The sequence below is a fragment of the Salarias fasciatus genome, unplaced genomic scaffold (genome assembly GCF_902148845.1).
Source record: "Salarias fasciatus unplaced genomic scaffold, fSalaFa1.1, whole genome shotgun sequence".
Taxonomy (NCBI): Eukaryota; Metazoa; Chordata; class Actinopteri; order Blenniiformes; family Blenniidae; genus Salarias; species Salarias fasciatus.
In genome coordinates, this window is record NW_021941387.1 from 323,582 (window position 1) to 338,806 (window position 15,225).

Genomic DNA, 15,225 nt, shown 5'->3' on the forward strand with positions numbered 1-15,225 from the left:
ACCACCGGGCTCCAAGCAGCGACCAGCTCCCACTTTGGCTGCTAAGTGGAGGAGAGAATGCCGGCTGGAAGGAGCAATTTAGGGCTTGGGATCACGCTTTGCATTGTGGGGAGTGGCGGACATGTTGGCCGCTCACGAGTGTAAACAGACACATAACAAACCCAGACAGGAGCAGGAGAAGACGGACGAGTAGAGCTGCAGAAAGCAAGAAAACATGCTGAAATGCCGAAAAAGGTCGGATATATATCAGCTTACGCTTAATAAGGAAGCCAGGAGCCGTTATCTTGAAAAAAATCGCAGTTAGGTTTGAACGGTTATCAACTTACTGTGTTTTCTTCGGTTGTGTTGTTAGCTGAGTTTATAGGATACATTTAGAATTTTTCTCCTTTTATATTTATATATCCTCCTTTTATTCTATTTCTCTGTTGGCACTACTGTTATTTGTGTTCATTTTGAGAGTATTTTTACAAATAACATTGTCTTAATATGCACATTTTTTTCATGTCAAACATTTTGCCAGTTTTACACACACCCTTTTATGTAGTTTTGAAAAACTACTATTTATTCTGTATTATTAACTTTATTTTCTCCTCTTAACATTATGTTTAAATGTTTTGTTTGCACTACGATCATTTTGTTCATTTGACAGAATATATTTATGACTGCAGGCTGCATGTGTTACGAGACACTTCATTTCAACAAACACCAAAAAAAAAAAAAAAAACCCAAACAACTGAAATACATTTCAGTGTGTTTATTTTAAAACTAGTGGGTAAGGACACCACAGACATTTATAGCTCCACTTAACAGGCCTTCATTTCAGCAGCTTGGGCTCATGTTCGTCAGCGCGCAGCGTACAGTAATTATCTTATCAAGGAAAGTCACATCCTCATCCCTGCAGGGAAAAACCAGGTGAACTGTTGCTTTCACAGATAACTGTGTATTTGTTGTGGAAGGTTCTGATTACCCTTTCGACGTGAATGAGGAGGTGAGCAATTTTTCTGGTGCTCTCATCTCTTGCATCCAGCTGACAGCGGAATTTTGTGAAGACAGGAATGTTTACCTCCGCGCATATAAGTCCCACATTAGAATGCAATGAAAGGTTAAGTTTGGTCGTCTTACAGCCGCGATCCAAGCGAGACGGCGAGATTTAGTCAGTACAGAAACTCCTTCTCCTTGATGGTGCTTCCAAGCAGGAAAATGATAAAAGCAAAGTCCGTTTTGGATCTTTTTACCCTGGCGATCGTGTGTTTTGCTATCACACCCAACAACACAACAACGTCTGGGCAGGGTTGGAATTGTAGATTGAAAAAAATAGCGAATGTGTCCGCACGAGCGAGGACAGCACGTCTGGACGCAGTGCGTTCACGGTCCAAGTGAACAACGGGAGAGAGCGGCCAACATGGCCGCGACTCCGAGTGACTCACGATCCCAGGCCCTATACAAAAAGAGACAATTTAGTGTTAACAGGTCTAGAAACTCCACATGGAACCTATGCTCGAGCTACGGCCAACTTGGAGACAACAGAAGATCAACCACGAGAAGAACTGCAGACACTGGAGCAACAAGTGGTGAGCTTTCTGTTTGTCACACATTACCAAGAAAGACAGAGAAGGCAAAACCAGCTATCATCGTTAGATTCATCAGTAGAAAGCAGAGGAAGGATTTGTTAATGCAAGGCTCCAAGATGGCGCCACTGTACCCGGCTGGCCGTCTACCTCTGCGCAGTATTTTAACTTTACTGCTGTTTCTCACTGTTTTTATTGAACGTGTGTCACCACTACTGTTGTATGATCGCCAGACCCTTCTGGATATTCGTGATTCCGTGACAAAATCCGGAATCTCTGGCTGTAGCGATCAGTCAAAGACGCTACCGCCATTCTTGGCGTCTCTGCCTCACTATCTGCAGCGCCTACCCGCACCGCTGCCACACAAACGCCGCAGCAGAAAGCGGGGCAGAAGAGGTGGTGAGCTTGTTCGCTTAAGGACTTACCTGGCGCGGTCTTCAGCGTGCAACCCTGTCACGCGGATCCCTCCCAAATACCTCGGTCTCACCGTGCGGCGCTCCTCGGAGGTCCGGTGGCTCCGGTCACCTGTCCCCGCCGTGGATTATGGACAACTCAGCTGCCCGCGGCGCATCAGCGTCTGTCGGCGAGGCTCCGTACAGGAAAACCTTCATCCCGTTGCTCCTGGTTCTGAGCAGAAAGGCCGCTCCACGCTGCGCTTTGCTCTCTTCAACACGAGGTCTCTCTCAAAGAAGACCTACAACTTAAAGGACTTCTTCAAGAGCCACAGGTTGGATTTCCTCTTGTTGACTGAAACCTGGATAAAACATGATGATAACAGTCTTTCTACGGAGCTCCTCCCACCTTGCTGCTCTTTTTTTAGCACCCCGCGGGCGTCTACTGGAGGGGGCGTGGCCACGGTTTGTAGGGATAACTATGCATGCAAGTATTTACATGCAAATAATTATTCCTCATTTGAAGTGCAGTTGTTTATATTGGGCCTTGTTTCTCCAATCTTTTGTGCTGTTGTATATCGACCTCCGAAATACAACAGGGTTTTTATCCAGGAATTCTCTGAATTTTTAGCAGAAGTTGCACCCAAATATGAATATATCCTGATTTGTGGAGATTTTAACATACACGTCTGTTGCCCGTCCAATCAGCAGGTAGAGGATTTCAAAAGCCTGCTATCATCTTTTGATCTAACTCAGTCTGTGAATGGGCCCACACACAAGGGCAGGCACACATTGGATTTGATAATTTCCTATGGTTTGCCCGTGTCTATAGTGGAAATATCAGACCTGCCCATCTCCGATCATTCGATTGTCATCTTTGATGTTCTCACCCCTCCACCTGTCTGTAAGGCTCCTGTCCCCGCCTCTTCCCGTCGGATAATCACCTCTTCAACGGCAGGGGAATTAGCGGCTGCTTTCATAGACATGGAGCTTCCTGTTTCTGATAATATTAATCCGGATAGCCTGTTGTCTTCTTTCTACTCCACTTGCACCAGCATCTTGGATTTAATAGCTCCCTTCAAGTGTCGGTCCTCCAGACCAAGAGCTGACCCTTGGTTGAATGACTCTCCACGTGCCCTGAGACAGCGCTGCCGTCAGGCCGAACGACCATGGAAAAAGGACAAACTCCACGTATCACTGGAGATGCTGAGGGATAGTCTCACCCAGTACCAGAGGGCAGTGACAGAGGCAAAGTCCCAATTCCTGTCTAATATTATTTCTGCAAGTGCTCACTGTCCTGGAGTGTTGTTCAGTACCATCAGCTCTGTGGTGAGCCCTCATATATCATCTTTAAGAGATGCCACTGTTTCTACCTGCGAGGACTTTCTGCACTTCTTCATGGACAAAGTGAAGTCTGTGAGAGCCCTGTGCAGCAGTGGCAACTGTCCAGACCAGTCCGATCTGACGGGCTCATACTCAGCAGTGTTCAGTCAGTTTGAGCCTGCCTCACTTCCGTCCCTCACAGACATTGGAAGCGGTATGAGGACCACCAACTGCTCTTTAGACATCTTCCCAACAAAACTGCTGAAGGAGGTTTTTAACATTGTGGGGCCGTCCCTCCTGATCTTAATCAATACTTCTCTCAACTCTGGATGTGTCCCTGATGCTTTTAAGCATGCTGTTGTCAGACCACTGCTAAAAAAGCCTCAGCTTGATTCTAGTATCTTATCTAACTTTAGACCAGTATCTAATCTGTCTTATTTCAAAGGTTCTTGAGAAAGTTGTTTTTACACAGCTCCATGTGTTCCTAGATCATAACTCTATTCTCGAGAAATTTCATTCTGGTTTTAGGTCAAGACACAGCACAGAGTCTGCCCTGTTGACGGTTCACAATGATATCGCCCTCCCTGTTGACGCTAAATGTCCTGTTGTTCTGGTACTATTGGATCTAACAGCAGCATTTGACACTATTGATCACAGTATTCTTTTGTCACGCCTAGAGATGGTGGTATTCGTGGTACTGTGTTGAAATGGTTTAAATCCTACTTATCGAACAGAAGTTTCTCTGTTAGGATCGGCAGTTTGTCCTCTTCTGTTGCCCCGTTAACATGTGGAGTGCCTCAGGGCTCTATTTTGGGTCCTATTTTGTTTTCTGTCTACATGCTGCCTTTGGGATCAATAATTGCGAATCACAAATGATCATTTCACTGTTACGCAGATGACCTGCAAGTTTATCTGCCTGTGTCCTCACATAGGAGTGATGCTGTCAAACCAGTGATGGGCTGCATGTCTGACATTAAACGGCGGTTTTGTCAGAATTTCCTTCATCTTCCATCCATCCATTTTCTACCGCTTATCCGGGGCCGGGTCGCGGGGGCAGCAGTCTCAGCAGGGATGCCCAGACTTCCTGTCCCCAGACACTTCATCCAGCTCCTCTGGGAGGATCCCAAGGCGTTCCCAGGCCAGCCGAGAGACATAGTCTCTCCAGCGTGTCCTGGGTCTTCCCCGGGGTCTCCTCCCAGTGGGACATGCCCGGAACACCTCCCTGGGGAGGCGTCCAGGAGGCGTCCTAAACAGATGTCCGAGCCACCTCAGCTGGTTCCTCTCGATGTGGAGGAGTAGCGGCTCTACTCCGAGCTCCTCCCTGGTGACTGAGCTCCTCACCCTATCTCTAAGGGAGCGCCCAGCCACCCTACGGAGGAAGCTCATTTCGGCCGCTTGTATCCGGGATCTTGTCCTTTCGGTCATGACCCAAAGCTCATGACCATAGGTGAGGGTGGGAACGTAGATTGACCGGTAAATCGAGAGCTTCGCCTTTCGGCTCAGCTCCTTCTTCGCCACGACGGACCGATACAACGACTGCATCACTGCAGCCGCTACACCGATCCGCCTGTCAATCTCACGCTCCATCCGTCCCCCACTCGTGAACAAGACCCCCCCTGTTTAAAAAGGGGGACCGGAGGGTGTGCTCCAACTATAGGGGGATTACACTCCTCAGCCTCCCCGGGAAAGTCTATTCCAGGGTACTGGAGAGGAGGATCCGACCGATAGTCGAACCTCGGATCCAGGAGGAACAATGCGGTTTTCGTCCTGGTCGTGGAACAGTGGACCAGCTCTACACCCTCCATAGGGTGCTCGAGGGTTTGTGGGAGTTTGCCCAACCAGTCCACATGTGTTTTGTGGATTTGGAGAAGGCATTCGACCGTGTCCCTCGTGGTGTCTTGTGGGGGGTGCTCCGGGAATACGGAGTCCGGGGCCCCTTGTTAAGGGCCGTCCGGTCTTTGTATGACCGGAGTAGGAGTCTGGTCCGCATTGCCGGCAGTAAGTCGGACCTGTTCCCGGTGCATGTTGGACTCCGGCAGGGCTGCCCTTTGTCACCGGTTCTGTTCATAATCTTCATGGACAGAATTTCTAGGTGCAGCCAGGGGCCGGAGGGGGTCCGGTTCGGGAACCACAGGATTTCATCTCTGCTTTTTGCAGATGATGTTGTCCTGTTGGCTTCATCGAACCCGGACCTACAGCATGCACTGGGGCGGTTCGCAGCCGAGTGTGAAGCGGCAGGGATGAGGATCAGCACCTCCAAATCCGAGGCCATGGTCCTCGACCGGAGGAAGGTGGCTTGCCCCCTCCAGGTTGGTGGAGAGACCCTAGCCCAAGTGGAGGAGTTCAAGTATCTTGGGGTCTTCCTTCATCTTGATGAAGCAAAAACAGACTGCATCTTATCTGGCGACTCCTTGCCTGGAGACTTTGGTGTGATGTCTGATCATTTTAAACCCACTGTAAGAAATCTCGGTGTTCTTTCTGACAGATCTGACAAACAGAGTGACAGCGTGGTCCGAGCGGGTTTTTATCAGCTGCGCCTCCTAGCCAAGGTGAAGCCATTTTTGAACCGCTCTGACCTGGAAAAGACAATCCTGCTTCTATCAGCTCCAGAACAGACGACTGTAACGCCCTTCACATCGGAGCGTCCCCGTCTCGCCTGAATCGCCTCCAGCTGCTGCAAACCGCTGCAGCTCGCTCCCTCACAGACACGCCTCGCCGTCAGCACATCACCCCGGTTCTTCTATCACTGCATTGGCTTCCACTTTCTTTCAGTCGATTTTAAACTCTTACTTTTTGTTTTTAAAGCGCTTAATGGCCTCGCTCCCCCGACCTGACAGAGCTTCTCAAAGTTCACAGTTCAAACAGGACTTAGAGGTCCTCAGATCAGCTCTGCAGGAAGTCCCTGGAGCCCGATACAAACACCGGGGAGATCGGGCGTTTTCTGTTGCTGGGCCCAGACTCTGGAACAAACTGCCCCCCGACATGCCAACCATCACTGACCTGGGCCTTTTGAAATCCAGGCTTAAAACTCATCTGTTCAGGCTGGCATTTAACTCTCAGCAGCACAGTGGCTCTTTGCTTCAATTGCATTTTATCTGTTTTTATTTTCATAGCTCCTTTTAATTGATCTTGGACAAAATTTCAATTTGTACTATCTGTTTTATTTGTTTTAGTTGTTATGATTTTATTGCTTTTATCTCACTGTAAAGCACTTTGGACACTTTTTGTGTGTAAAGGGCTATACAAATAAAATTTGATTTGATTTGATTTGATTTGAAGCAAAGAAACTGAAAGGCACTCATGTATACTTAAATGAACACTTGACAAAGAAAAATGGGGACATTGCACGAGAGGCGAGGATGCTAAGAAAACAGAAAAGAATTACGGCAACTTGGACTGAAAATGGCAACGTATGGATTAAAGAACAAGAAGAGTCACCGGCTGCGATGATAAGAGACCTCAAGGCGCTACAAAAATTCAGAAGAGGAAAATGAAACACTGTTGACTGAAAGTATTTGACATAGGCTTGACGGTAATGGATCGAAGAGTGGATACAGGAAAAATACTTGAACATGGATGTTTACACAAACTGAGATACAGATTTAGACAGCAAAATATATGAGGTAGATGAGGGTACATGTATAAATGGTTTAATTTCTGCTAACAACAAATGTGAATACTACACTGAGGAGCAATTTAATGATGAAGTAATGATGAATGAAACACTGTCTCTCATCCATTTCAACAGCAGACGTTTAAAATGTAACTTGGCAAAAATCAAAGACGACTTAAAACAACTTAGAACGACTTTTAGTATAATTGTAGTGTCGGAAACATGGTTGAATGATGGGGAAATGGAGGAATATCAGATAGATGGTTATGAGTTGTACTATGTAAATAGAAGGATAAAAAAGGACGGAGGTGTGGCTTTGTATGTCACCTCTAGTTTGAAATGTAATGTTGGTAAAATGACAACTGTTGTGGATGGTATTATGGAAATGATCACAGTGGAAATTATTAATGAAAACTCCAGAAATGTAATAATTAGTTGTGTCTATAGATCACCAGGTACCGGTGTGGAGACATTCTCAGATAGAATAATAGAGTTATTTGACAGGATTCAAAACAAGACTGTTCTTATGTGGAGATGTAAAGATTGATCTGGAAAAGTCTAATTCACTGAACTCAACAAGTGATTCCATAAATTCAGTGTATAGCCTGAATCTGTTTCCATGATATCCAGACCAACTACAATAACATTGAAAAGTGCTACGATTATTGATAATATTTTCACAAACGCAACTGAAGGAAAAACTGTGAGTGGTGTTTTGATACCTGATGTAAGCGATCATTTACCATTTACAGTTTATAAAAAATACAAATTTAATACCAAGGAAATCACCTCGGAAAAATTAATAAGAACCAGATCTAAAGAAGCCTTGGAGGCACTGAAAGATGATCTGAAAAAACAGAAGTGGGATGGAGTGTATGTTCAGGATGTAAATGCAGCTTATGATTCTTTTATGATGACACTGACAGATTTGTATGAAAAACACTGGACTCAGGAGTATTGCCAAGAAAAATACTATTGACAAACCATGGATGACGAAAGGACTAAGAAATGCCTGCAAGAAGAAAAATTATTTGTATAGATGTTTTCTAAAATTAAGGTCAAGAGTAGCAGAAGATAGGTATAAGAAATATAGAAATAAATTAGTATGGATAATAAGAAAACACAAAAAGGGCTACTATGGCGACTTATGAAATAAAAATAGAAACAATATGAAAGCTACTTGGGGAATAATAAATAGTGTAATAAAAAATGACAAAGGAAAATCAGCTTATCCAAATTATTTTGTGAAAAATAGTTATGATAAAAATGATAAAACTGAAATAGCAAATGAGTTTAATGATTTCTTTGTAAATATGGGCCCCAGTCTTGCAGCAAACATACCTACTATAAAAGACAATGCAAATCAAATATAATCATGGATGATGTGGATAGTATTTTTCTTGGTCAGGTAGGAAAAGAAGAAATATTGAATATTGTAAAAAGTTGTGCAAGTGAAGGATCCACTGATGGTGTTGGAATAGATGTGATATTGGTAAAAAGCATAATTGAACTGGTTATTGAACCATTTACATACATTTGCAATCTGTCATTTTCAACAGGGGTCTTTCCTGAGAATATGAAAATAGCCAAAGTCGTTCCACTTTATAAAAATGGAGATAAACATGTTTTCTCCAACTACAGACCGGTATCCTTACTTCCACAATTTTCAAAAATACTAGAGAAATTGTTTGTAAGCAGGTTGGACAAATTCATATGAAGACACAATACTTTGAGCAATAGTCAGTACGGATTTAGAACCAACCACTCCACATCATTGGCATTCATGGAATTAACTGAAGAAATAGCCACCGCAATAGATATGAAACAATTTTTTGTAAGTGTTTTTGTTGACCTCATAAAGGCTTCTGATACCACTGATCATGCCGTACTTCTTAAAAAACTGAGCAAATACAGTATTGGAGGGGTGGCCCATAACTGGATTTCAAGTTACTTAGTAGAAAACAGTTTGTGCAGATATATAATTCAGAATCCAATTTGCAGTATATTACATGTGGAGTACCTCAGGGATCGGTCCTTGGGCCTAAACTCTTTACTTTGTACATTAATGACTGTGTGTCTGTATCCAAATTGCTCAAATGTATTCTGTTTGCAGATGATACAACATTATTCTATTGTGGGGAAGATTTAGCACTGGTGTTAAATGTGGTTAAAGAAGAATTTACAAGAATAAAAATGTGGTTTGGTGTAAATAAATTATCACTGAATCTTGAAAAAACAAACTTTATGATATTTAGTACCAGAGGGAGAGACACTGGTGCTTCAGTTACCATAGATGGCACTGAAATCAATGGAGTAAAGGAAACCAAGTTTCTGGGTGTTATTCTGGATGAAAATGTGTGTTGGAAATCACATATCCAGTATGCAAAGGCAAAAATATTAAAAACAATAGCTATGTTACACAAAGTAAAAGATTCACTGGATAACAAAGCATTGTACATTTTATATAACACCATGATCGTTCCACATCTGACCTGCTGCACTGAAGTCTGGGGAGATGCCTGCAAAACATGTATTCAGTCAGTTGTCATATTACAGAAAAGAGCCATAAGAATAATCAGTAGAAAACAATATAGAGATCCAACTAATCCATTATTCCTTCAATTAAAATTGCTGAAGTTCCAAGAACTAGTAGATTACAGTATTTTACAAATTATGCTGAAAGTTCAACAAATACACTGCAGTTAACATCCAGAACAGTATAAAGCTTAAATCTCCCTTCCTCTGCCTGAAACCCTCCCAAAAAAACACTAAAGCCTCCCTGAAACCTCTATCAAAGGTTAAAACAGAGTTAAAATGCCAGTAAGCCTCCCTGGCCGAACATCCCTGATAGAAATACTGCTGAGAAGGAGACAATGATCAGTAAAACCAACCGGTGAAACATCACAGGTCCTGAAAACAACAGGACGTCGATCTTCTTCAGTGTGGCTGTCTCATAAACTGACTGTCTCTTCCTCAGATCTCTGCTCCGTTTATGTTTAAAACACCAGCTTAAAAACCTCCATGGTGAATGAGATGTCTGAAACCAGGAGAAGAACAGATACATTCATTAAAAACCACCTGGCTGCCACCCTCATTTAGTTGCTTTCTTGCTTTTGTTACCAGTTCCTTCAGTCTATAGCTCTCCTGCTCAGTGAGGCCAGACTCCTGGCCCAGAAAATAAAAACACTTCAACCAGGAAAATGATCCCCACCTTCACCCTGTGCTGGTTCTGGGTCTGCTGTACGAACGTTTTCATGATGTCTGCGCTGTGTGGTGACCTGTTTCTCTGTGAGCTGCTGAAGAAACATCACTGCTGTCTGACACACACACGCTGTCTGACACACACACGCTGTCTGACACACACTCACTGTCTGACACACACACACTGTCTGACACACACACACTGTCTGACACACACTCACTGTCTGACACACACTCACTGTCTGACACACACACACTGTCTGACACACACACACTGTCTGACACACACTCACTGTCTGACACACACTCACTGTCTGACACACACACACTGTCTGACACACACACACTGTCTGACACACACTCACTGTCTGACACACACACACTGTCTGACACACACTCACTGTCTGACACACACACACTGTCTGACACACACACACTGTCTGACACACACTCACTGTCTGACACACACACACTGTCTGACACACACTCACTGTCTGACACACACACACTGTCTGACACACACACACTGTCTGACACACACTCACTGTCTGACACACACACACTGTCTGACACACACACACTGTCTGACACACACTCACTGTCTGACACACACTCACTGTCTGACACACACACACTGTCTGACACACACTCACTGTCTGACACACACACACTGTCTGACACACACTCACTGTCTGACACACACACACTGTCTGACACACACACACTGTCTGACACACACACACTGTCTGACACACACTCGCTGTCTGACACACACTCGCTGTCTGACACACACACACTGTCTGACACACACACGCTGTCTGACACACACTCACTGTCTGACACACACACACTGTCTGACACACACACACTGTCTGACACACACACACTGTCTGACACACACTCGCTGTCTGACACACACTCGCTGTCTGACACACACACACTGTCTGACACACACTCACTGTCACTGTCATCCAGTGTGACTGTCTACAAGGTGGAGACGGGGGGGGGGGGGGACACAGTGGAGTGCTGCAGCGAGCGCCGTGGGGGGGGGAACGCACTGGACGCCGCGCACGGAGTTTCTGATGGCCTCCCATGTTAACCTATCTGACTGCCGCACGCAACGCGCAGGGGGGCGCTCTGCAGCGCCCGCTCTGCTCTGTTGTCGCGAGCCGACAGCGCCATTTGTCAAGCTGGATCAAGCGGATCGGACCAGACAGGAAGTCGGAAACAGAAAAGGCAAGAGAATCCGGTCAGTTTTCAAAACAAAATAAATGAAATGACAATTAGTTACGGTGTTGCTCGTCCGTCTATACGAGGGGGTACCCAAAAGAAACCGGAATTTGGTCAGAAAACAATAATAATAATGAGTTCCGATTTCTGGCCATCAGATGTGCTGCAGGTAAGCCTCGTGCACATCTGTGAGAAATCTGAGCTCCCAGAGTGACACTGACGCCTGTCAGGAGCTATTTATAGTAACAGAGTGCAGCGGCGGTCTGCGATTTTTTCCAAAATGGCGACATTGACTGGGAAGCCAGAGCAGCGCAAACATTAAATTCTGCTTTTTGCTGGAAAAACAGCAGCAGAAACACTCAGCTTGTTGCAGCGAGCCTACAAGGATGCTGCTCTGGGGAAGACTCAGGTCCATGAGTGGTCCGGGGGTCTGAGAAGGGCCAGATGTCGGCGCGTCAGGTCCGCTCAGCCGTGAAAACAATGCTGAGCTGCTTCTCGGCTGTCCAGGGTCTCGTCCACAGCGAGTCTGTCCCTCCAGGTCAGACTGTAAACCAGGACTACTACAGGAAGTCCTCAGACGCTCCGTGAGGATGTGAGGAGGAAGCAGAGCGTCGTGGCGGAGTGGAGCCGGTTGATCCACCACCACAGAGCGCCAGCGGACACGGCGCTGCGCCTCACGCCGTTTCTGGAGAAGAATGAGATGAATCTCCTCTCCCATCCGCCTGATTCTCCAGATGAAGCCTCCAGGGACTTTTTCTTGTTCCCCAGGTTGAAGAAGCAGCTGAAGGGACAGCGGTTTGCAGATGTGGAGGAGGTGACAGAAAAATCACAGCCGGCAAAAAATGGCACAATTACGCACGGGTCTGACGACGCATTGGTGAAGTGTTAGACACGGCTGGAGCGCTGCATTAATGCAGATGGAGATTATTTTGAAGGCGACGGTGGTGTTTTATTTTGAAATGTCAGAAATAAAAAGTTACAGTCAAATTCCGGGACCTTTTGGGTACACCCTTGTAATTTGTCACTTGGGTCTAATCACAAGAGAGATGGACACACACACAAACAGACATACGCACGTACGCACCCAATCAAACACACACACACACACACACACACACACACACACACACACACACACACACACACACACTCAGCGACAGAGATTCACGTGATGCAGAGTCCAGCAGGCTGCTCCTGACCAGTGGGTTGTGAAGCAGTGGCTCCTCCGTCCGTCCATACGGCTGGTCTCTGGACAGTCAGGACCGACCTCCACCCCTCAGGACGGACTGGGAGACGGCAGAGGTCCCGGTTATGTCCATGTTCTGAAGGTCTAGTAAGAACAGGTGTTTATCAAAACCGAGCCTTCCGACTCCACGCAGCAGGACCGCGGCGGTCCTCTCCCACAGATGGCCGTACAGGAAGCGTCTCACTGTCTGTAGACGAAGGGCTGCCACCCGACTAGCGAGGTCCACCAGACCTCGGCCCCCTTCTTCGGTAGGGAGGTACAGCACTGCCGCCCCCAGCCAGTGGAATCCCCCCCAGAAGAAATCCACCAGCCGTCTCTGAAAGTCCAGCAGCTCCGTGGTGGAGGGTGGAGCAGTGGAGCGACGCCACAAGGTGGAGGCAGCCAGGTTGATGATCACCAGAGCCCTCCCCCTGTGAGACCGCTGGGGCTGGACCCATGTCCACCGAGACAATCGGCACTCACTTTTTCCCCTGAGACCGTCCCAGTTCTTCCCCTGGAAGACCTCGCTGCCCAGGTACACCCTGAGAGAGAGAGAGAGAGAGAGAGAGAGAGAGAGAGAGAGAGAGAGAGAGAGCGAGAGAGAGAGAGAGAGACAGAGAGAGAGAGAGAGACAGAGAGAGAGAGAGAGAGAGCGAGAGAGAGAGAGAGAGAGCGAGAGAGAGAGAGAGACAGAGAGAGAGAGACAGAGAGAGAGAGAGAGAGAGAGAGAGAGAGAGAGAGAGGGAGAGAGAGAGAGAGAGAGTAGTCTACAGGAACAACAAGAAATAAAGGCCCGGTGTGTGCTGAGCCAGCCTGAACTGTAAGCTTTATTGAATAGGAAGGTCTTCAGCCTGAAAGCGTGCCCTGGAGCTGCCCTCCTCTGGGCTGACCTTTTAATGTTTGCAGTTGTTTGTTGTACCATGGAGCTATTCTCCTTTATTTATTTATTTTTAACAAAGAAAAAAAACAGAAAGACAAAGCACAGGCAGCCAGCTATCAAAGGGAGGGAAAAAGAAAAAAACTACACATGCCTTGTTAATTTGAGGTGGGTTTGGGGGGTGGGGGGTAAGAGGGTCTAAGCTACTCAGAAGTTATAGTTGTAGATCTCTCATAGTGGTTTAGAAAAGGTTGCCATACTTGATAAAATTTATTTTCAGAGCCACAAACTGTATCTAATTTTTTCCAGAAGCATGTAAGACATGATGTCTTTGATCCTCTGTGAATGTGAAGAGGTCACATCGTCCTTCCATTTAAGCAAGAGGACTCGCCTGGCTAACAAAAGTGAGAACTGTAACATTCCACGCTTGGAATTGGGCAAGTTAATGTCCAGAGCCACTCCAGAGCTCAAAGAGGGTCTGGTTGAACCTTATGTTGCAGAACTATGGAAACTGTATGAAAGACGGAGTTCCAAAAAAGAACTAATGAAGGACAGGACCAGTACATGTGAAGCAATGTGTCAGGTGTGCTTCCACACCTGCTACAGGTCGGATCGACCCCTGGATATATGCGTGACCGCCTAACCTTGGACAAATACCATGGAGCTCGTCTCCTGTGGGGTCATGTTATTACCTTCAGGGGAGCAGCTGAGTCCAGAGTGGAGCAGAGTGAAGCTGCTGCTTCATCTACGACTAAATCACCCTGAGTGGGGCTGATACTGCTGCTAATGCTAATGCTAATGCTAATGCTGATACTGCTGTCCACTGGGCCAACAGATGGAGTGAAGTTAATATTGATGGATCATCTCCTTGAATTTGGTCACATTATCCTCTGACAGACTTCTTCTAAGTTTAAGTTTTTTCCCAGGTACTTTAAAACCAGTTAACGTAAACTCAAATGATAACAGGAAGTGATCAGACAGTACAGGGTTGTTAGTTGGTCCATGTTAATACCGTCGTGAGAACAAGGTGGAGGCTGAGATTAAAGTGATGAGTCGGTTTATTCACCTTCTGTGAAAAACAAACTGTATCAAGTAGTGAAGTGAAAGCAGTGTTCAGGCTGTCAGTGTCCACATCTGCATGAATATTAAAGTCTAAACTACAATGATTTGATCTGAGCTTCAGACTAAACTGGAGAGAAAGTCTGAACCTTCAGAGTGTGGAGCAGGGGGGGGGGGATACACTCCAGCCAGCAGGACTGGCTTCTGTGTTTTCCAGCTGGAGTTAGTGAGGTTCAGAGTGAGACTCTAGAAGGTTTTCTGCTTGGTTTAGTTCCAGGACTGATTAGAAGTTTAGAGTTCTAGATGGACGCTGCTCCACCGCCTCGGCCAGACTCTGGGGAATATGATAGTTGACATGTTGCTTCATTTAAACTGAGATGTTCATCCTTCCTCAGCCAGGTTTCAGTGAGGTTTAAAAATGTAAATTATGATCAGTTATTAGGTCACCAGTCAGCAGGATCTGGAGGAGAGGGATCGGATATTTAACAGTCCACATTTGACTCTTGTGGGTTTTTGTTCTACTGCAGGTTTAGTTTTAATTTTGATGAGGTTTTTAAGATGAACTCCTCTCCGTGTGTCTGCTGGAGATGATAACAGAGAGGGGGGTGTGAAGAGTGGGCGGGGCTTTAGTCAGTCAGTCAGCTGGACTGACAGCTGGAGACGTCTGGACTGCTGGATCTTACCTGACACACACACACACACACACACACACACACACACACACCTGAGACAGGACA